The sequence below is a fragment of the Toxorhynchites rutilus genome, chromosome 3 (assembly GCF_029784135.1).
Source record: "Toxorhynchites rutilus septentrionalis strain SRP chromosome 3, ASM2978413v1, whole genome shotgun sequence".
NCBI classification, from domain to species: Eukaryota; Metazoa; Arthropoda; class Insecta; order Diptera; family Culicidae; genus Toxorhynchites; species Toxorhynchites rutilus.
The window spans coordinates 65,449,464-65,474,171 of record NC_073746.1 but is presented as its reverse complement, the minus strand read 5'-3'; the positions used below and the strand labels follow the sequence as shown (position 1 = coordinate 65,474,171).

The window sequence follows — 24,708 nt, the reverse complement described above, 5'->3', positions numbered from 1 at the left end:
TACCCCCGCTTACTCTTCGGTTCACAGAATTATCCTACAGATTTCTCATCCGTTGCAAGATCATGAATCCATTGGTGATTGATAACTTCGAAAATCTACTCCAACTGATTCCTCAGTCAAGTTTTATGTCTTTATACCATGAGTACCTTAACCACGACGTGCACCCTTCACCAGGCATCTCCAACCAAGTTTGCTTCCCATACTTTTGCAATTCCTCTGTAATTTTTGATCTGTCCATGCGACAAAAAATCCATGGAATCCCCGATCATCTACGCTCAGATTCTATTCCGCCGATATTTTCGGCAGAATATGGGGGCATAGTTAGATCTGATAAAATGTTCTTTACTGACGGTTCATTCATAAACGGGTCCACTGGCTTTGGCATCTTCAATGAAAATTCCAGTGCTTCTTTCAAACTCAAAGATCCTTGTTCCGTGTATGTTGCTGAACTGGGTGCGATATACTACGCACTGGGGATCATTGAAACATTGCCCATCGACCACTATTTTATTTTTTCAGACAGTCTCAGCTCATTAGAGGCAATCCGCTCAATGAAGGTTGATAAACGCTCATCTTATTTCCTAACAAGAATAAGACAACTATTGAGTGTTTTGGTCGAAAAATTATTCAAGATTACCTTAGCATGGGTTCCCTCTCATTGCTCGATTCCGGGGAATGAGAAAGCGGACTCACTAGGTAAGGTGGGCGCTTTAGAAGGCACTCTTTTTGAAAGGCAAATTGCTTATAATGAATTTTTCCACATTCCTCGTCAATATACGCTCGTAAGTTGGCAGCGCATGTGGAGTGAAGATGAGTTCGGTCGTTGGTTACACACGATTATCCCTAAGGTCTCGACGAGTGCATGGTTCAAGGGATTGAATGTAGGTCGTGATTTCATTCGCGTGATATCTCGGCTTATGTCCAATCACTACAACCTAAACGCGCATCTCTATCGCATTGGGCTCGCAGCAAACAATCTTTGTGATTGTGGCGATGGCTACCACGACATCGAGCATGTTGTCTGGTCGTGTATCCGGTTCCATGCTGCTCGCTCTCAGCTCTCTAGAGCACTAAGAGCACAAGGTAGACAATCGGATATCCCCGTCCGGGATATCTTAGGTAGCCATGATCCTGATCTTCTGCTTCATCTATACCTGTTCCTCAGAAACGCCGATGTCAACGTTTAATGATGTTTCCTTCGTTGTGTCCCCGTTTCATATCCCTCCTATCCGATCGATAAACTTTTACTTAGTCGCGGCAATACATACACACACTCTTTACAGACACACGGGCCAAAGGTTGTGCAGTCCACTGATCATTCAACAAGAGCCAAAGGTTGTATCGCTCATGACAACTCTACACGAACTGATGATTGCGCCGGCAAGAGACCATTCTATCCTGGATTCCTCGAGTCGAGAAAGACGCACCACGCTAGATATGAGATACAGACTAGGGGGGCGTTGCTGATTAATGGTCAGCTGCATCCCAATAGGAAGTATCCCGTGTCGGGCACACGTACAGAGCATTGGAGACAGCAACATCCCAATTACGAAAACACTTCTAATACTAACCTCGAGCCAACCGCGAGTAATCGGTTACATATTACTAACATAGATAATAAGAAAAATTGTATTGAACTCCCGGCCCCGTGAGGCTAACGCCATATGAGCCTTTATAAAAATATATATTTTGGAAAAAAAAGGACTATATTATACCTTTCCAATAAGCTATAGTATGACTCGATACAATGAATACAACTAGAACTAAGCGCTTACAACGACACCTCGCGGAAATACCGCAGGACTTTTTCGACAGCCTAATATATAATAATTTTAATTTTTAATATTTTAATGTTTTGAAAGGCAACCCAGTTATCGAATTCCACTTGCTAACTGAACTGGCATGTCAAACGTCAAAGAATCATGATGATTGAATGAATATAATTGGTTTTCTAGTAACAGAGGAGCCAATCCTGTTTCCAAGTTGAAAGGACTTTTATTCTTTATCGGTAAACTCCCAGGATTATCGATGTCGGAGAACGCTATAAAAGATAAGTAGATTGGTGCTTCCATGCATAGATAGTGGTAGCAAAATCGCGCTACCCATGTAAATTGTAAAATTATTACTCCGCATCTTCCGCTCACACAAGAAATAATTCAAATGTAAAATCGAAACAAAAGTAAGTTGGAATACAGCACTCATACGAAACGGACGCGTTATTCATATCCCTCGTGATCGGCCAATAAAATAAATTTTAGATATTAAATCCGAATACTTTGTTCCGCGTAGGGTAAATGATCTTGGTTATGTCCAATAAAATATGGCGAATATCTTGCTTGGTGGACTCCATCTTTGACGCGCTATAACTTGAGACTGAAAAGGACAAACACAACACTGTCAAGACGACACTTATAGCACAGATTGTCGTCTTTAAATAGCCGTATAGTATGACCCGATGCGATAATTACAACACAAAATATGTTTAAGTGTTGCCATATATTGACAATATACGACATTTCTTTTTCCCCAACCCAATATAAAAGAGGGATTTTCCCACGTACGTGTAAAATATCATCACAGGAAAAAAATAACTTTTAAAAAAAAAATCATAACTTTTGAATCACTAAACCGATTTAGATGATCGACATATCGAATTGAAGCCATTAACACTCCTATACTCGCGCATTGGTCTGTCAGATCAATAATTCATTCATTTCTCAGAAAATATCAACACTACGACTCGTTCGTCATCTTTTAGCGTATCGCATGTGTTGGTACAAAGGAGACGTGTGCCACTTTTTTAACACTTTCGGTCTGACACACCGACGCGAGTATAGGTGTAACTTTTTTGGACAAGAACCTTTTTTCATATTTTAAAATATTGTTCAATAAAATGTATAAATCAATGTTAGTGGCGTGGAATATTTATTGAACATAATGCATAAGATCATTACCGGACCATTCTCATTTGATTTCAGTCCCTTTTCTAACTGGATTGATCGGATCCATATATTAACTATTTGTCGATATATTCGTCGTTAGATTTATACGTTCAAAAGCAAAATATAAATTTGTGACTTTCGTATAGTTATTCGCTAATTATAATGGTCATACACATACACACTTGTGAAAGAATTTCACTTGTGGAAGAATTGTAAACAGTAAACTATAAACTAATCGGTGGCTCACGGTAATTTTTAACAGTTACAGTTTTGGGGATATTTTTTTTTATAATGGACAATATCGACAAGAAAACAAGAAATAGAAAAGGAAGTTCCCAGAAATCCTTTAATATCATCTTTTTAAGCCCCATCTAAAAAATGCATTACTTCTTAGTTTACCAAGAATACAGAGACAAAGAATATTAGAAATATGCAAACTTTATATTCCAGAACCTTTATCATCTGGTAATTATCTAGAAGGTCGTTATACATTCTTCTCTTTGATAAAAGACCCGAAAAATACGCAATAACTGCTTGAAATGTAAAAAATATGTTTGTTTCGAGCATGCAGTTATGCTATGTTCTGATTCTTACTCCAATGTAACCAGAACCGATTGATACGATTTTATGTTGTTTTATAGCTCTTTATACTTCCATAAATTATATTCAGTTGCTTACTTTTAATTAATAACAGTGAAAAATTCGAATTTCGTTATTTGTGTTGGAGTATCGAAAATTACTCTATTTTGAGGATGCTGAGTTAGATGACTATTTAAACATAATAAAGATGAAGTCATTTTTAGTAAAAAAGGAGAAAAAGTTGATTTTTCGGACCACCCTAATGAAAAAAAAAATGAAAAATACTGGTCTAATGTTTTGCGGTAAAGAACAAAATTACCACTTTTCACGAAAATATGAGAACCAGTATATCGGTTTGGCATGGAATTGCTGTATGAAGAAACATTGACGACGATTCGGGAGCCCCAAATCAAACGCCGGAGTGGAACTGACGATCAGTATCTGCGTAGGAATTTCATAAGGGCCATTAAGCATTCGGGTAAAAAGTTGTGTTTGAAAAATTAGTCTCCGGGAAGATTTCTACTTCCAAACAATCAACATAACTCAGGTTCTCATGACAAAGAAGACTATGGATTCCAAAATGTACAAATAGAACTGCCTGCAAAAACTTGGACCTGTGAAGTTTCGACCTGATTCGGCAAGCTGCTACTACAGAAGTATCGAGACAACGGGGTGGATTTCTTCAAAAAGACATCAATCCACCCAACTTCCCTCGATATCGCTTGATTGAAAAATATTGTGCAAGTGTCAAACAGAAATTGAAGAAGACTGGAAATGGGATGTGACAGAGATGCTGAGATGGTGGAACAAAATGGACGTTCAGGTTAGCCAACAGTTTGGCCAAAATATAATACCTTCAAAACCTTAAAAACTTCAAAGTGCAATAATTGAACCAACATTTTTATTTCATCAAAATGGCGACAGATCCATTTTTTGCGTCCTGATCGAAAATCGATCTGAAATCGTAACTCGAAACTCACAAACTGTACGTGTCTCTGTGTTTAGTAAAAAGATATAATTGAATGGAAAAACTCCAGAAAAATATTTTTTCTTTAACTTCATTCATTTTTTACAGTCATTTTATTCAGCCACTTCATTGATTCTCGTTCTGTCAGACCGTATGCGCAAACAAGAGGGTGGCATGGTGGCAGCGAAAATGGTCATGTCAAATTTCAAAAAAACCGACCATGTATATTTCGTTAATTGGTCCGAAAAAATGACCTGTGCTAAACTTCAGCTCAATCTGACGTGATTTAGGGGTACCTCAAAGCACCCAAAGTTTCGATTGTTTTATCCTCGAAAATCTAAAGGAAATTTGAAAAATTGAATTTTTTTTCGATGCCAAATGACTTAAAAATGCATAAAACGTCGAGATCTGGTGTTAAGAGGTATGGCTATTAAATAACGAGATTACGCGCCCGAAGGGCGCCCTAGAAGTGGGGAAAAAAAACGAATAGTGCGTTCGGTAGCTTGAAGTGTCTGCTATAAACGTACGAAAACACGTTTTTGTCACTATAGTAGTTTGCGTGGTGGTTTGTAGTGTGCGTCAGAAATCATGTGTGACGAAAAAAACGAACAACAACGCACCTACCCATAACGCGCTATCGGTGAAGCAATTTTTAGCCGATAAGGACATTCCAGTGCTCGAACATGCCCCGTACTCGCCAGATCTAGCCCCATGCGACTTTTTTCTATTCCACAAGATCAAATCCGTGTTGAAAGGTATCCGAATTCAGTCCGTGGAAGAGGCGAAAGAAAAAACGACGCGGCTTTTGAACGCCATCATAAAAGAAGAGTTTCAGTACTGCTTCGAACAATGAAAAAAACGTATGGAAAGGTGTGTGAGGAGCCAAGGGGAGTAAATTGAAGGGGAGCCTATCGTTGTACCGTAATTTTGGAAATATAACCCTTTTTCGTAACCAGTCTCGTCATTTAATAGCCATACCTCGTATCTCGAAAAAAAAATTTTGGTCGGGACTTAGTGTGACGAGTGACCAAAAATTCAAAACTTTGAGGGCTTTGAGGCACCCCTAAATCAATTAAGCTGAAATTTTGCACAGGTATTTTTTTTGGGCCAATAAAAAATGTACATGTTCGGTTCTTTAAATTCGACAATTATTATTTTTTTTCCATACTTTCATTGCCTCTCAGTTCCAAAGGTCGATTTTCGGCCAAACATTTTTTTTCGAGATGACACCAGATCTCGACGTTTTATGCATTTTTAAGTCATTTGGCATCGACATTTTATTTTCAATTTTCCATTCTCTTGGAGGATTTTCGAGTATCAAAACATTAAAACTTTGAGCGCTTTGAGGCACCCTTAAACCATGTCCGATTGAGCTGAAATTGTGTACAGGTCATTTTTTTGGGCCAATAAACAAATTGTACATGGTCGGTTTTTGAAATTCGATGATGATTTTTTTTTCTCCATACATCCATTGCCACCCTAATATACATAGTTTCAACTGAGCTCTCACATATCTCTGGAGAGTCGAAAAAATTTAGCGGTTCTAAGATCTAAGGAAACATTCAGTAGTAAATTCGATTCGTGAATCAACAATTTTGATTTTTTTAGGGAGCGAATGAAACTATTTTGTGACATGATATTCTACTAAATAAACCTTTATGAAGAAGTTATATCCGAAAATTTAACAGGAATAAAAATAAGAAGCATAAAATATGATCTCCGGCTAGTTGCTCAATGGACTTTAGTTTCAGGATTTGTTCCCACGAATGCATCCCTCAGCGAGTAGATTTTTGCGAGCCACAGTAAGGCGGGTGAACTGTACGTCTCACTAAAACTTCCTTACTTTGACCCATTCCTCTCTGCTGGAAGCACCTGAAGCAGGCTGCTGGCATGCCAGAACTATGCCAACGATTTCTTTCAACTGGGCAGTTGCCTTCCGAAAAGAATTGGCAAAAAATCCCTCCCTCTGACAAACCGGCGAAGAGTTGAGTGAGTAAAGGAATGAAAAATAATTTAAGGATTTTTGTCGATTATATTCGCCCATCCTGCCATACCTGTTCGTCATTCTTCTCCAAACCGACCGGCAAACCACCACCCCCTTCCTCACTTATCTTCTACAGCTAACACCCCACAAGCATTGAAAAAGCTTCTGTGCTTATTTGTGTTATCTTTCTCTCGCCCTCGCCCTCCACTTGTTTTTAATTTTCGCAATTTTTCTTCGAGTTGTTTCGCCGTTTTTCCTCTTCCCCGAGAGAAATGGCCAGAAGATGAGTCGTCAGCAATTCCCGAAGTTTACTTTTCCAACTTTGCGCTATTTGTTTTTTGTTGTTGTTGTTGTTGCTGCTGCTTTTTCTGGCCGGTGTTTGTTGTTGTTGATTCTGTATTATTTTTAAAATTCAATTTTCTCTTTGCTCATCTTGATGAGAAGTCGTTGCTGTGTCGAATGTTTTTTTTGTGCCGCGATGACCAAGAATATTGTGAATGTATACATCCGGCGAATGTGGGTAACAAGATGCAGATGAAGAGATTTAAGTTCCATCGTATTTTCCGCCGTTTTTTGCTAGTGGCGTTTTTGCAGATTTTTGTAGCACTTTGGTGTGTAATAAAATTCTCGCAATTCATTTTCGGTGAATAGCCTACATCTAAATTTATGGAAAAGATTATTTTCTGATGTTCAAATCAGTATAAGATAAGATTCCTTAGATATAAAATATTCGATGTCATGAGGACTTCGTTTATTCATTTTACTGTTTTCAGAAGAAGAAGGCTTATAACCAATCGAATCTTCGACATGTAACGTGAGTCAGTTTTTTTTGCTAAAGAAAAAAAATAACCATGCATTATTCTTTTTTAATGCTTTCGTGATATTCATGTTTTTATTGCTTGCGTTCGTTTCGTTGAAATCCCCAAATCAACAAAGTACGATGCAATCGATCATCGAAATAGTTGATAACTGAGTGAAAGGGAAACATAATTTTGATGGAATCAAACAACTTTTTTTTGCTCCAGTTGTAATAACACGCCCTGTTTGTTAGATCGACCACATTAGTTGTATACAGTATGGATCTCCAGTTGATTAGTTTGTGGAAGCCCCAATACATCCCCACAACACCCGGCGCCGCCATTTTTCTCTCCACTCCACGCTCTCCACGCTCTCCACGCTAGACCAATGCCTCATATTATTGTGCATGAATCTGCCGGGGAATGATTCGTTGAATAATATCGGGTCATCGGATCGGAAAAAACCGCCCACTTTCCCACGCAGAGTTTTTTTTGCCAGCTGCACAGTATTGTGCCGAATGCTTTTCCACCCTCGCACGGTTATGGTTTCCATCGGAGACCGCTTGTTGGTGGGGAAATGCTTTTTTTCATCCTGTTTTTCTCACTTGAATTGCGGCTATTTCGATCTGGAACCTATGTGCACGAGTGAAAGAGAGCCTCCATGTGGCCGTGTCCTCACAGCAATGGTCCCAGTGTTCCTGCGGCGGTGCACACTTTTTTTCTCTCTCCTGTTGCCTCCCTATGTACGCACTATGTCGAAAGTAATGGAGAAAAAAATCCAGCAGAACAGGACATACAATTGGCAAATCGCAACCACCCACGCAACTGAGTGGATGAATGCGTATGCGTGTGATTGCGATCGGTGCGTATAGCGGAGCGATTTATAGTTTCGAACGCTGTTTAATAGATACCATTATTTTCCGAAGGATTGGTATAACGATATTAAGGTTCAGAAATCAGATGTACTCATTTTCAGCGACTGTTTCGACTGTGTTCTAATATTTTTTGTAATAAAATTACTATCAAATGAAAGGGCTTGACTAGTAGAATACAGTTATTTATGAAAAATGCAAATCTAAGATGGCAGCCACTACAAAATGGCGGATAAAACCCTACAAACCCTACAAACATTCAAACATACATAGAAACAGGTCAAGCTGAATGAAACCATTTAACAAGTAATTAGTTGTTTGGGGACTGCGGCCATCTTGGAATTGGATTTTTTTTCAATATCTGCTATGTTCTACTAGTCGTGAACTTTCTTTTGATACTTATATTGATGAGATTTTGAAAAAATATTATATAGCGCCATTTTGTGGTGGCGGCCATATTGGATTTGCATTTTTCATAAATAACTGTGTTTTACGAGTCAATCCCTTTCATTTGATACATATATATTGATGGGGTTCTGAGAAAATGTGTAATCCGCCATTTTTTGGTGGGATTTCGAGAAAATATGTACATAATCCACCATTTTGTAGCGACCGCCATCTTGGATTTTCAAGATCATGGAATACGCAGTTTTATAATGACACCAGAGATAAAGATGTGTTCCAAATTTCAGATCAAACGGTCAACAGGAAGGGGGTTGGATTTCTATTAATGTGGTACAGCACTACAGACAAAGTTACAAAGTTGTCACAAACATAAAAACGGGTCAACCTAGATAAAACCGTTTAATAAATAAGTGCAAATCATAATTATATTACGTTTACCGAGAGAAAATTCTTTTTTTTATGACTCGATTATCCGGAGTGAAAAAAAATCAATACTCCGGAAAATCGAGTCCGACCTGTACTGGGAACAAACAATAAGTTTTTTTTGCGTTTTTCCGCGGTATAGGGGAAGTGGGGGCATAGTGATCACCCTAAGGAATATGCCCATTTCCAGTGTCCCCAGACCGCTTCAATTCGCGTTTTTCGAAGAATATTTTAGCTCAACTCAAACTATAAAAATTTTACTACAAAGATTCAAAATAGTACATTTTTCATCATTAGAAAAAAGGTGAAAAATCGAACATTTTTTTACTTGGAGGTAAAGTGGTCACCTAGTGGGGACAAAGTGGTCACTCGTACATATCAAGCTAAATGGGATAGATTTATGCGTTTTTTTTTGTCCAAATTTGTTCAAATCATATTTGAGATAGTAGGTACATTAGGGTGGCAGTGAAAATGGTCATGTCAAATTTCAAAACCCGGCCATGTACATTTTGTTTATTGGCCTATAAAAATGACCTGTGCAAAGTTTCAGCTCAATCAGACATGAAGTAGGGGTGCCTCAAAGTGCTAAAATTTTTGATTTCCTCGAAAATTTTCCAAAGGCCAAACGGTCTGTTTTCGGCCAAAAATTTTTCTTCGAGATGACACCAGATCTCGACGTTTAATGCATTTTTAAGTCATTTGGCATCGAAAAAAAAATCGATTTTCTAAATTTCCACATAAATCTTCCAAGGGGGGTGCTTGGAAGATCTATGTGGATCAAAAAATCAAAACTTTAAGTGCTTTGAGGTACCCCTACATCATGTCCGATTGAGCTGAAACTTTGCACAGGTCTTTTTTTTGGGCCAATAAACAAAATGTACATGGTCGTTTTTTGAAACTCGATGATGAAATTTTTTTCCATACATCCATTGCCACCCTAGGGTACATGTATGAAATAAGCTTGGCGCATTCACCTATAGTCTCAATTTGAATTTTCTCATGCATACAAAACGTAGTAAGAGATCCGCATAATGATTTACAATAATTTTATAATTTTATTAATATTTCGACACGCGACAGCTCTACTGAACTACAGGGTGCTCAAAAGTCATTAAATGCTTCAAACATAAGATGATTATCAATACGGAATTTATAGTCAATAGTTATACAGGTCGGACTCGATTATTCGGAGTATTGATTTTTTTTTCACTCCGGATAATCGAATCCTCCGGATAATCGAGTCAAAACAATTTTTTTTCTTTATTTGTTTGTTTGCATGTATTTTTGGTTTTTTGAAAATAAAAGAGGAATTTGATTTTTGATTCATCCCCTTAAAGTCAGAAAACCCTTGCTCACATGAAAAAAAATAATTTATCCAGATTCTCTCAGGAGATAATAGACGATCATATTTGATGAAAAAAAAAACTTCTACGCAACCTATGTTCGAATTTCAACAATGACAGAGTTATAAAACTTTCAATTTGTTTCGGACTCTGTTGCCTCAAACTGGCTCTACATTTAAAAGTACGCTACGGAAGACAATTCTATTGCTTTCATTCGAAAGATGATAAAATTTGTTGCAGGATATATTAGTGGCACAACTAAATCAGTGAATTTTAATAACATTTTGGAAGTAAAACACTTAAAAGTTAATAATTTTTAATGTGTTACTATTAATTTTATCATAAAAATTTATATTAAACTAGATTGTTTCTATCTATTAAATTTAAGTTCTTTAACAGCTCGACAATTTGTTCTTTGACGCCCAACTTCTATCTTTATTTATTTGGCTGCAATATCGATATAAACAATTCCTGGCGCAAAATTCAAGCAAAATTTTAAAAAATCATGATTTTTACCCCACTGTACATGTAATAGCCACTTAAACTTCACCTTTACGTTACATTTCTTCATGAAATAAACCATATTTGATATATAAAAAAAATGTTTTTCCAAACTGAATATAATCGAGTCCAAAATTGTATATAATCGAATCACATATGATCGAGTCTGTATATAATCGAGTTCGACCTGTACTGTATTCTATAAGTCAAATCATTCCATTTGATACCAATACAGGTCGGACTCGATTTTATACAGACTCGATTATATACAATTTTGGACTCGATTATATACAGTATGGATAATTTTTTTTTATATTTCAAATATGGTTTATTTCAAGAAGAAATGTTTGGGGGGTCTCCGTAGCCACATTGGTTGCGCGTTCGCTTAGTAAGCGATCGATCGTGAGTTCAAAACTCAGGGCCCTCATTGACCATCTTTGTGTTGTAACAGAATAACTACGTCCACGCAACAATCATCAGCGATGGAGATCGATCCACGGTCGAAATAAGATCGATTCATCTATACAACTGCTCTGCTCTGCAAGAAACATCGGGCTGCTATTCTATTAATAACTCAACAATGATCATATCAACTGTCTCCGCTGTCCGGTCTAACTGGACAATGGAAGAACAGAACGAATACTCTTACGCCTAAATGGCTACTGTGAAATGTAATGTACCATATGCAATGGTATAGAAGGAATACTATGACGCCAAAAAAAAAAAATGGCAACTGTGTAATGTGCTATTTATAGATATGATAAACATGTGACATGTGCACTATTAAAATTCGGCTCTGTTACAGCTGAAATGCTAATGAGCCTGAAATAAACGAATGGGATAAAAAAAAAGAAGAAATGTAACCTATTTGAATTGCCCCCCCCCCCATAACCAATTTACCCCCACTACCCCTATATGAAAATGGTGCTTTCGAAAAAAAAATTGATGACTTCAAATTTCTTGAAACGTAGATCTCCACGATTGTCATTAAAACAAAATTGTCAGAAATCACCACTCCGGGACGTTTTTTTCGGAATACAGGGCAAAACGTATGATTTAGGGTGCGAAAGAAAATGGTTATCTTGATTATTCATATGGAACATGAGGGCAAATAGACTCTAGCCTTTTATATGATCTATGGGAAACTGAGGCATTTTTAAATAATATATTGAAAATTATTAAAATTGGATGTGATCTGCGAGAAAACGACTGTTTCAACGATTTCAAGGTGGTGCTTCGAAATGATAAAACACGAGTCATAATTGTTACGAAAATTAATGAATGGTTCGATCAACATTAGAGCGATTTTTTTTGCGGTGTATTCTTTTTTCATGGAATTGCTGATACATGAAAATATTTAGTGGGATTTCTTTTCTGTATCATAGTGCCTTTCAACATTCTTTGGCTGGTTCGGGAATGAGAAAAAGACCGCCGCGTTGCTGGTTGCATTTGATCACATTTTATCAAATCTAGAGCAACATGTCAAAAGGGCCTATCTTCTTTGATCGATTCTCTTCATCTACATTCTCTTTCATTAATAACTCAGCGGTAAAAGCATTTCCTGATGTGTTCTACGATAAGGAGTGTGAAAGGGAACCTCGTTTATCAAACTACATGGCAAAACTAGAGCAAAATCAGTCTGAAAGGCCGTGGATATCGAAAGAGAAAGTCGATGAAGAGAAATGATCAAAGAAGATAGACCCTTTTGACATGTTGCTCTAGAAATAGTTAATACTGAACAAAACAAATTTCGTAGTCCTACGTAAACGTAAACGTAATACGATCGCGTCCTTCATACAACCCCTTTTATTTTTGTTATATAGAATGAATTTGATCAAAACTGCCTTTCGATTTGCGATGCGATCATGACAGATGAGATGTGTCTAAAACGCGCCTGCCGGGCAATTTGGTCCGCCTGATTTTGTCCTAAACCAGCAAGAATAGAAATGCAATGGTTATAGGTAATCGTGCTAGTCAATGATAGAATTCTACCATGCAAGTTTTACATTTGTAATGTGCTTTAAGAAAATGAGAAAAATAATTTTCTTCGGAAGCTATTTTCGATGTAATTTTCTACATCATTTCTACAAGGTTTTTGTTGCTTGAAACCGATAACTGTGAGTCATATTTATTGAGTCGAGTTCCCAGTGGATATCTCAGATGCAGAAAACGGTAAGAAAGGATTCATTTTAAATTCAATAGCTTGTATGTGAGAGATGTCAGATGATTTTTTCAAATATCTCTGCATAACACGAATAAATGTCTTTAAAAGTAATCATGAGGGGGTCTCCGTAGCCACATTGGTTGCGCGTTCGCTTAGTAAGCGATCGATCGTGAGTTCAAAACTCAGGGCCCTCATTGACCATCTTTGTGTTGTTACAGAATAGCTAAGTCCACGCAACAATCATCAGCGATGGAGATCGATCCACGGTCGAAATAAGATCGATTCATCCATACAACTGCTCTGCTCTGCCAGACACATCGGGCTACTGTTCTATAAATAACTTAACAATGATCAATCAACTGTCTCCGCTGTCCGGTGGTCCAACTGGATAATGAAAGAACAGAAAGAATACCCTTACGCCTAAATGGCTACTGTGTGAATGTACCATATGTAATGGTATAGAAGGAATACTGGCGAATGGCAACTGTGTAATGTGCTAATTATAGATATGATAACCATGTGACATGTACACGATTAAAAAATTCGGCTCTGTTACAGCTAAAATGCTAATGAGCCTTAAATAAATAAATGGGTTAAAAAAAAAGTAATCATAATGAACAAAAACGAGCAAACCATCACGATATTTCCAAATCATGTTCGATAAATCACACAAACAATTGTTTTCACATACTTTGAAATGACCTTAGTATGTTTTCACAAAATTAAATGTCTTCAAAACGAAAACATGTCTTCACATCTGGCATCTATATTTATGTCCTCAGAGAATGTAGTAAAAAAGAGCGCTGACTGGAGAATCAATGTACGAATACTGGGAGAACACGCTCACCGGAGAAACGGTTTCTTCACTTCGCTGGTGAGCATGAAGTGAATAGATTGATGGAATCTCTCATTCATACAAGCTGTTTCTCTGTGCTTCATAGTCTCAGAGAGGAAAAGTGGAAAATATAGAATTTGGGCGCCTTACAAAATAAAATTCGTAGCACTTTTGTTATTCAATATCTAAAATACAGAACGATTACAGATAACTGAGGGTTAACTAATCTACGTACTGACGTATTTGTTACCTTAATTTTTAAGAGCACGGTCAAGATAAATCCATTCTCGCTCAGGGGGTGCGTATTACACACTTCTCCAATATATTGAACAATTAATTATTAAAGACGAAGGGGAAATTCAAATTCATTCATACAACAATACTTCTATATCGAGAGGTCATACAGGAACGTTCTACGAATCAAATGAAAGCTGGTTGACAAAAACATTTTTGGAACAAACAGAAACAAATCCATTTTTTGCCATACAAATGAAACACAAATTTCTGCATTACTCGAGAATTATTTTTTGTATGGTAGCCTCTCTAAGGGGAGGCTACCAAACAAATGAAACACAAACTTCTGCATAACTCGAAAACTAATCAATCAAATGGAACCAAATTTGCCATGTGAAGGTTTTTAAATATGAGAAATGTTTCTATGATGGTATGACACCCCTCCCTCCTCTGAAATGGAGAGGGGGTCCCGTAAAAATAATACACATATTTCAACCAAACATGACTATTGAATATTTTTTTTAGTGTGATAAAAGGCATTTCTATATCTTCTTCTATCTATATAAATAAAGATGCGCTTAGTGAAAAAGCGTGAATGTGATAACGAAAAATAAATTTTGGGCGGGATGAAGTTTGCCGGGTCAGCTAGTTTATATATATATATATATATATATATATATATATATATATATATATATATATATATATATATATATATATATAAAAATAGATTTCTGTCTGTCTGTCTGATTCTTATGGACTCGGAAACTACTGAACCGATCAACATGAAAATTGGTATGTAGGGGTTTTTGGGGCCGGGGAAGGTTTTCGTGATAGTTTGAGACCCCTACCCCTCTCTGAGGGGGAGCTGCCATACAAATAAAACACAAATTGCTACATTACTCGAGAATTAATCAAGCAAATGAAACCTAATTAGACATATTGAGGTTTTAGGGTGCAATAAATGTTTCTATGGTAGTTAGACACTTCACCCCCTTCTCTAAGGGGGGGCTGCCATACAAATGAAACACAAATTTCTGCGTTACTCGAGAATTAATCAAGCAAATGAAACCAAATTTGGCATGTGAGGGTTTTAGGGTGCAATAAATGTTTTTACGGTGGTTAGACACTCCTCCCCGCTTTGTTAGGGGGGGGGGGGGTGTTGGCTGCTATACAAATGAAACATAAATTTCTGCATTACTCGAGAATTAATCAAGCTAATGAAACCAAGTTTGGCATATTGAGGTTTAAGGATGCAATAAATGTTTCTATGGTGGCTAGACTCTCCACCATACAAATGAAACACAAATTTCTTCTTTACTCGAGAATTATTCAAGCAAAAGAAACAAAATTTTGCATGTGAAGGTTTTAGGGTGCAATAAATGTTTCTATGATGGTTAGACTCTCCACCCCTCTCTCTAAGGGAAACACAAATCCCATACAAATGAAACACAAATTTCTGCATAGCTCGAGAATTAATCAAGCAAATGAAACCAAATTTGGTATGTGGAGGTTTTTGGGTACAATAAATGTTTCTATGATGGTTACACTCTCCTCTACCCTCTCTAAGAAGCATGTGCATTACTCGAGGATTAATCAAGCAAATGAAACCCAATTTGGTATGTGGAGGTTTCAAGATGCAATAAATATTTCTATGATGGTTAGACACTCCTCCCGCTCTCTAAGGGTGGGCTGTCATACAAATGAAACACAAATTTCTGCATAACTCGAAAACTAATCAAGCGAATGGAGCCACATTTGGCATGTGAATGTTTTACGGAGCACGAAACGTTTCTATGGTGAATAAACTCCTCCCTCCTCTCTAAGGGGGGCTGTCATACAAACGAAACACAAACTTCTGCATAACTCGAGAACTAATCAAGCACAATTTGGGATGTGAGGGTTTTTGGGTATGAGAAATTTTTCTATAATGGTAGGACACCCCTCCCTCCTCTGGAATGGAGAGGGGTCCCATAAAAATATTACACATATTTCAACCAAAAACATTCCAACCAAACATAACAATTGAAAATTTTCTGGAAACTCTGAAGGAAAAAGGAGAATCAAATTCCCATATATTCTATAATTACATAGTGACAAGTGCTGTTAGTCCATTTGATGTTTGCGCTAGCGAAATTGATCTTTGCTCGAAACCGGAAATGGATTTTAATGTGATGAAACGCACTCCTATATCTTCTTCTATCTATACCAAAAAAAGGATCGCCGGATGTGTTGATAAGAGCAGAACTCGAGGAAGGAATTTTCCGATTTAGGACTGTCTTTATTCTAATATATTTTCTGTATAAAAACATTTATTCCATGTAACGGAGAAAAATGTTATTTACAAGTGGTTGAAGAATCTTGAACGAGAATTGTGTCTGAAAATAATCTGATATTATAATGATGAGTTTTGTTAGAAATACTAGGAATTTGATAGCAAAAAATAAATTCAGTCGGAGTCGATTAGAAGATCAATCAATGAACAGTTCTGCGATTGGACCCATGAACTTGCTCATAGTAAGAAAACTTGAATGTTTGAAGGTATTGATAACAAAAAACAAATTTTGGGCGAGAAAAAGTTTGCCGGGTCAGCTAGTTATCTATATTGCAATAGATTGTTTGAAAGTGACCATGTCGATTGGTGCAAAAGTCTCGTAAATGACTGAGTAACAAACGTTCAAATTGGATAATTTTCGTGACGCGACCGATATTTATTTTTTTTATTTTTGTACCCTCAATACCTATGTTCCAGAAATACAATCTATGGGGTTTTCTGGTCTACTAGCCAAATGCTCTCGCTTTACACACTGCACCACAATTTTCAAAGGTACATTTTTCTTTTCACTTAAATTACTGACAAATTCTGCTGCTAATGATGATTATACGACTTGAAAACCGTTTATGTTTATAATATCTATTTACCATTGATGACATTCCAGATCGGATGCAATGTGCATCCGAAACTTCCGTCGACATCCCGCTTCTGGGAAAAGCAGGGGGAAATTTTGGCACCGATGATAACTATTGTATGAGATAAAATTTTGGCAACCACTCCTGCTACAGAACAGTCCGTCCGAGGGCAAGCTTTCCCTTTCGCTCGATGATTAGGTTACGGGGTGAACTAGTAGAGAAGCGGGTTGGGCTTGGGTTGGGAAAATTCTGCACGGAGCCAGACTCCAAGCTTACGATTGCCAAACGTCGAACTTTTACCAGACCGACTAGTCACCAGCTGGCTGAGTGGTGACCAGCCACCGTAAGCATACAGGCAGACGACGACTAGTCGTCGGGTCTGGCATGCCGTTGGGATAGTCTATTTCTAACGCTGGGACACAGTGAATGTCAGCAGTGGTAGAAAAGTAGGACAAACTCAATTCCCTGGCAGAAAAGGTCAACTGAACGGGAAGGGGGAGGAAGCCAATGTCTCTACGGAAGGCAAGTCTCTGGCATACTTCCTCGAGACAGCACTCGGTGGTTTGGTTTCGGGCGTTGCGTGTCTTCCGGACCCCGAACTCAATAAGACACAGATCGGGGCAAGGAAACGCAAGTTGACGATTTTGGCACTTTCCACCCGCGCTGGCGACCGAGAAAATGTTCTTGCGAGGAGAGCAGGGCGTTTTAAACAACCTTTCCGTAGCGCATTATTTTTTAAACAACTTTTTAAACAACTTTCATTATGAAGTTCACTTCCCTTAGAATAATAATGAATGATAGTGGGCACGAATATACATACATACACACACGTGGAATCAGGACGGTGGCGCCTCGCGGATGGGCGGAATGTGCCGAGGCGCGCTTGAAACGGCCGCAATATATCTACTCACGGATACATGGGGATTCAGAATGGGGAGAAATCGAACACATTACACTATTTCGCCGAGCGTGAGAGCATGTTGCAGGAATATTATGCATGTGTGGCACCGTGTTTATGAGTGAGCCTATGTTATGCTTAGAATTGTCGGCGTTTCGCTGAATCCGGCGAGTGTTTGTCGCAGAGCTTCTCACTGCCTGGTTCAGTTGTTGAACTAGTTGGTATATTGTCTAAAAGTGTAATTGCAGATTTGCTGACGTGCATCGATGAAGATTGTGGTGACTGGCAACACTGGTTGCCAAAACAGTTCAGGAACTGATTGCAGCGTGACATCTGGACAACGAAATCAACAGCAAAGTGAAGGTAATGGTGTTGGATAGCGCATTTGTGTTTGGCGCTCGGTCAGCATCCTCTCTCTCTCTTCTGAAAAGAACATTCCGGTTGTTATTAGCGCACATCGCTGATGATAGAAATTTTTGCGCTTTCCTCCATAATACTCGTCAGGTTCAGTCAGCGCTTTTATCCTGGCGAGTTTCAGCTATCCAGCTGTCCATACACATTGACAGTTTAGCTCCTGAATATTGCAAAAACTCTTTGCTTTTTGTCGTATCACATTTCTCACCGACACAAATGGGTAGACAAAGGTGCATAATTCATTAGAATCGAGAAGAAATTACATGTGAAAAATATGACAGTTTTTTTTGAAAATGATGGTCCCGTTTCTTTCCCTTACATAGGTTTGAGCTGGACGAGCTATCTTGTGTATAATTATATGAAGTAGTTTCCTTGTAAAATAGCAAATCAACCAGTAAGCAAGTTGAAACCCGAAAACGGGATAGATTCTCAATAAAAAAAGCAAGTTAAGGCAGTTAAGGCAGGATTACGTCTTCCGTACATATTGGGGGTGTAAAAGGAAAAACTAAAACCGAAAGTATCGTGAAAAATATCCAATTTCAAACGCTTATTGCTCAGTCATTCTATGATGGATTGATGAGATTTTCGCGTCAATCGATTTCGGCACTCCATAACAATTACTACGTTGAAGAAAATGATATATGTCATGAAACTAACTATCGTACAACTGAAAAATCTCAACTGATATTCAAGCGGAAATACCGCGTTCTGATTGGTCGATTCGCAAAAGCAATGTTTGGTTTTCTGCTGATGCGTGTCGCATATGTCACATTTTTATGAAAACCAGGAATTCTGTTTCTGTTGTTCATCCAAGCAATCTGTGGTGGACAGAAGCCAACCTTCCTGATTTTTCAGGATTTCCAGATTTTTTAGCGCGTTACCTGATATCCTGATAGACACTAAATTTTGCCTGATTTTTCAGAAATGATCCTGATTTTTCCTGATTTTTGTACTTTAATAATTATCCGAGATAAATATACTGGAAACCTTGTTGAACTTTTTCTGGTTGGAAATGAGAACTTTCATAATAGGTCTCCGGTCCACACTTGTGTAATAATCAATATCTATAAAAATGGATTTCTGTCTGTCCGTCTGTCTGTCTGATTCTTATGGACTCGGGAACTACTAAACCGATCGACATGGAAATTAGTTTTTGGGGCCGGGGGGACTACCATAGAAATGAAACATAAGTTTCTGCATTACTCGAGAATTAGTCAAGCAAACGAAACCAAATTTGGCATGTGGAGGTTTTAGGGTGCAATAAATGTTTCTATGGTGGTTAGACATTCCTCCCCCATCTTTAAGGGGAGGCTGCCATACAAATGAAGCATAAATTTTTACATAAATCAAAAACTAATCAATCAAATGGAGCCAAATTTGGCATGTGGGCTGCTAGAGGGGGGCATACAAATGAAACAAACATTTCTGCATAACTCGAAAACTAATTAATAAAATGGAGCCAAATTTCGCATGTGAAGGTTTGAGGGGGCCCGAAACGTTTCTATGATGAATAGACAAGTGAAACACAAATTTCTGCATAACTCGAGAACCAATCAAGCAAATCGAGCCAAATTTGGCATGTGGAGGTTTTGGGTTGCAATAAATGTTTCTATGGTGGTTGTATACCCCTTCCCTCCTCTCTAAGTGGAGGGCTGCTATACAAATGAAAAAAAATCTGCATAACTCATGAACTAATCAAGCAAACCGTAACAAATTTGGCATATGGAAAAAAAAGAGGGCAATAATTGTTTATATGGTGGTTTGACAATCCTTCCCCCTCTCTAAAGGCAAGGGGGGTTGCCACACAAATGAAACACAAATTTTTGCATAACTCGAGAACTATTGATTATTTGGAGCCAACAAGGAAAATGGGAAAATTAGGAAAATTCAAATTCGCATATGTTCTACAATTACATAGTGACAAATGTTGTTAGTCCATTTGATGTTTGCGCTAACTAAACTGATTTTCATTTTGTTGATTAGAGCAAAACTCGAGAAAGGAACTATCCGATTTAGGACTGTCTTTATTCTATAATATTTTCTGTATCAAACATTTATTCCATGTAACGGACAAATCTTGCACGAGAATTGTGTCTGAAAATAATCTGATATTATAATGTCGAGTTTTGGTAGTAGTTCTAAAATTTTGAAGTAAAAAATAATTTTAAAGGGTAGATTAGAAAATCAATCAATGAGCAGTTCTGTGATGGACCCATGAACGTGCGCTTAGCAAGAAAACGTGAATGTGATAACGAAAATTAAATTTCAGGCTGGACAAAATTTGCCGGTTCAGCTAGTGCTTACATAAAATGAAAGCTGTACCTAACTCTCGAATCGTTTCCACTTCGCATAAATGTTTCGGGGCTGTTCAGTACAGCGCAAGATATTATCATGAAACCAGAAAATTTGACGAATTTTGGAAATAATAACGAGATTAAGTTTGTGGAAAAACATAATCTTGTATAATGTGGATGTACGAGTAGCCGCAGAGTTATTGTTGAAGGAATACTTTTCAGAGTGTAACATTACTCTAGAGAAACTTTATGGATTAAAAATCAATATAATAATATTTTAGATAACATTTGGTCGTCAGATTCAAAGCAATATTAACTCTGATGGTGGAACTATAGTAATCGTTTTTCTATATTAATCGAACCAAATAGCATCCAAATTAAAAAAACTCATTGATGAGTAAAGGTACATTCCATGCATACATGAACAATGCATTCGAAGAAATATTCGATTTCAATGTAATTCAGTGTAGTAATGCTGTAGGTTTTTGGGACAAAATATGAACGATGAAAAGATCCCGGCAAAATTTTATCAAAGGCAAAAACTTTAGCTCTATGGTTAAAATGAAAAATACCTTCAACAGTTTTCGACAAGAAAATAAACATGGTCTAAGAGGATAAAAATTTTAAGCTGCATGAAAGACGACGAAAGATTGTAGAACACGATCGAAAGAATATAGAATGAAGATTAAAATTAAGTAAATGTAAGTTCGCCCATAAAAATGACGAATTTGTTTTCCCAAAAATCAAAACGAACTTTCCGGACAACCCAATATGCAGTGGCGTCGAGTGGAACTTTCGCACCCGGGACGGAAGAGTCGATTTGCACCCCCTCCCCCATCACCACGCCAGAAAAGGAATCAATCATGTTTATTCAATTTATTCATACAAATTCGGTTCATTCTGCAATCGTAAAATCGTATACCCGGGTATAAAAGGAGGTAGCATTCGTGGATTTCATATCAAGAACGTCGTTTGAAGTTTGTTAAAGCGGACACAGTTTGCTGAAGAGCGCCGAGCGACAATGAAGTGTCTTTATCAAGTCAAGTAGAGAAAGAGTATGGAAAGAGTTGTCCCCAAGGGCCCTTCTCTGGACTAGAGACGAATGAACTGAAAAAGTTTGCCTTTGTCATGCCTTAGCGTTTCTACAAAAAAGTTTACAAATCTTTACAAAAATGGTTTTTTATTTTCCTGCTTACTTTTCCGGCATCGTTTGCCACTTCATCGTCCTTTGGTAGTGCTTCGTCGTCGCTGTTGGCACGCTTTTTCTGGTCTCCTTTTCATCGGTCAACATAAAGAGAGGAGTGGAGAAGAAGGAAGACATCCATCCGCTGAATTTCAACCGCTGCGACTGCCGTTGGTGGCTTGGCTATTTGGCGGTGCCCGTTACAAATACGAAATGTATATGAAAATACAATGTGCATATACAGGGTTTTCCAACTTTAAATTCCGAAAGTAAATTGAAATAAAACACACTTAGAATTCGAATTTCGATGAAACTTTTATTTCAAATTAAAGTGTGGTTTATGCCATTATGTGTGAAATACAACATCATTCAAATGTCCACCTAGGGCTTCCTCGCACACCTTGATCCGGAACAGGTAATTTTCGATGACTTTTCGGCACATATGGGGCGGTATCGCATGGGGTTATGGTACAGCTACCGTCTCGCCGTCCTCATTTTCAAAGAAATACGGCCCGATGACTCCACCAGACCATAATGCGCACCAAACAGTGACTTTTGGCGGATGCAATGGCCTCTCAACAATCACGTGTGGATTTTCTGAGCCCCATATACGAAAATTTGGGGTGTTCACATAGCCACCGAGCTCGAAATGTGCCTCATCGCTGAAGAAAATTTGATGCGAAAATTCAGCATTTTGCTGCTGTTGTTCGTTCACCCAATCTCCCGACGTATGCCCGACGCATTCCATGGTCACCCCGCTCTAATTTTTGTACCAGTTGGACTTTATATGGAAGTAGGTGCAAGTCCAAATGCAAAATTCGTCACAATGATGTGTTTGACAAGCCCAATTGCTGAGCACGCCGTGGAATCGAAACATTCGGGTCATCCTGCACACTGGCGGCAACAGCAGCAATATTTTCGGCCGAACGCACATTACGATGATGCACAGGTTTCACAATATCCGCTACGGATCCAGTTTGTTCGAATTTACGCACTACATTAGCGATTGTGTGCTCTGTAGGCCGTCCATGACGACCAAAATCCGTCCGTAATGCTCGAAAAACATTTGCCGGTTTTTCATCATTTTTATAGTATAATTTAACAAAATTAACACGTTGTGCGATGCTAAAACGATCCATATTGTAAAATGGCAGACATTCAACTAACGATATGACGCTTTGGTTGACAGCTATGTCAAACGGTTGTCAGCGCAGGGCTGTATACTTTCGGAAGCCCGAAATGGGAAACCCTGTACATATATTTTTCGCTGGTAGTGGTCACTACTCCTGGTATCTTCGCTGCGTTTTCTGGATCCTACTAGCTGCGTGGCGGTGGCTTTTCACGTAGGGACTAGTAAGGATACTACGCCCTGTGAGCGTTATTTTTCAAAGTCATTAGATGATTCCCAGAGAAATTTTGTTGTGTTCAATTGGTGACTTGTTTTTACGCCCCGTGTGCTTTTTTAAACATAATTGAAAAGTGTTTTGTATGTGGTATCACAGCCTTTAGTGCGGTGTCCTCCGCCCCCCGTTGATTTTTGACGTAGGACTACGTTTTTCATTAACGGATTTTGACGATTTGTATACCAATCGAATAGGAATTCTCTAAGATTTGTTTGATATGCTATACACTACAATTCCATAGTCTGTAAATGGTATAAATTGATGGAAATTTGAATCATTCTCATTTTCCCATGCATTTGTTCTGTCTATTTGTGTGCTTACCTAACCGTAATATCAATAACGGGCAACTTATGCAGCCGCAAGAACGAAGGGAGATATAGAAAAGAGAATGTTTGCAACATAAAGTCCACCCTTGCACAGTAAATATTCTGTCGCTAGCGTATAAATATTGCATTTCCTTTGAGAAAAAAAATGTCTCTTCCTCTACCCAAAACAGTGAATATCGCTTAATCTTCTCGTATTCTGTCATCTTCGTTTCCCCTCGAGTTGTGGACGCGAGCAAATATTTCACTCGCTGTGTATCTGGTATTGCGATCAACACATCGAACAGAGCCATGGCCATATATGTGTGTATATTGAGTCGCGTCCAGTTGCTTGTTTTCGTTGCGCGAAAGTTTTTTTGTTCTTATTCTGTACATATGGATAGCGCACCTTCACTACTTTCAGTTACCATTTGAATTTGCTCTCGTGCGCATCGGCCCCGTTCCGATGCCACAATTTCCTAGCTTTGGTCACGGTTTCGGCCGAGAATTCAAGAAATGTTTTTCATAAACGGTCATTCTCGCGATTTTTAACACTTAACCTACCACGAGGGGTCAAATGACCTTTTTTAAACACTTTGTCAAAATTTTCTTGCAAATTACATTGTCACAACCAGTGTCTTAGAATATCAACAAATATTCACGAGTAACGAATATGATTTATTTCAGTGTAAATGACTTTTTTTTTCAGCTCGAAACACATTGCCCTCATTATATTGATGACAATAACAAACGAGTTCATTTTGTTCATATCGCTGATGCATGAACAAATTTGCTATAATGAATGAATGCGGCATTGAGTGGGGTTCATAACTTCGCTGTTATTTATACTTTGAAAATCAAAAACAACAAATTGATATTTCTCACATTCGAAACGATATTCGTTCTGGCATTGATTTTGAGCCAAAATTCAAAAATAAAATAAAATTAGTCAGGCTGGATCATTTAGAGAACAGAGCTCAATGAAACGATCTTTGCAAGAAATCGCGAAGGATTTTGTTTGGCGAGACGGTAACAACGGCATCGCGAACGATCCCTAAACACCGTATTGCAATTGAATAACAATTGCTCCTAGACTCGATGGTCAAATGGATTACAACACATCATAATCTTCTTGTTGCCTGCGTTGATTTGGAAGGACTTAAGCATCAGTACAATCCGACCTACATAAAATCCAGCCGCACACAGCTACCTCTGGTTAAAAGTAAACAACAGCTGATATTCATTTGGTTAAAATGAA

General features: G+C 38.0%; 1 protein-coding gene across 8 annotated transcripts in view; it reads right to left on the bottom strand.

The window, feature by feature from the left end:
* LOC129778512 (uncharacterized) overlaps positions 1–24,708 on the bottom strand; it is a 113,917-nt gene that overhangs the window by 7,219 nt on the left and 81,990 nt on the right. The gene's annotated exons all lie outside the window — the stretch shown is intronic.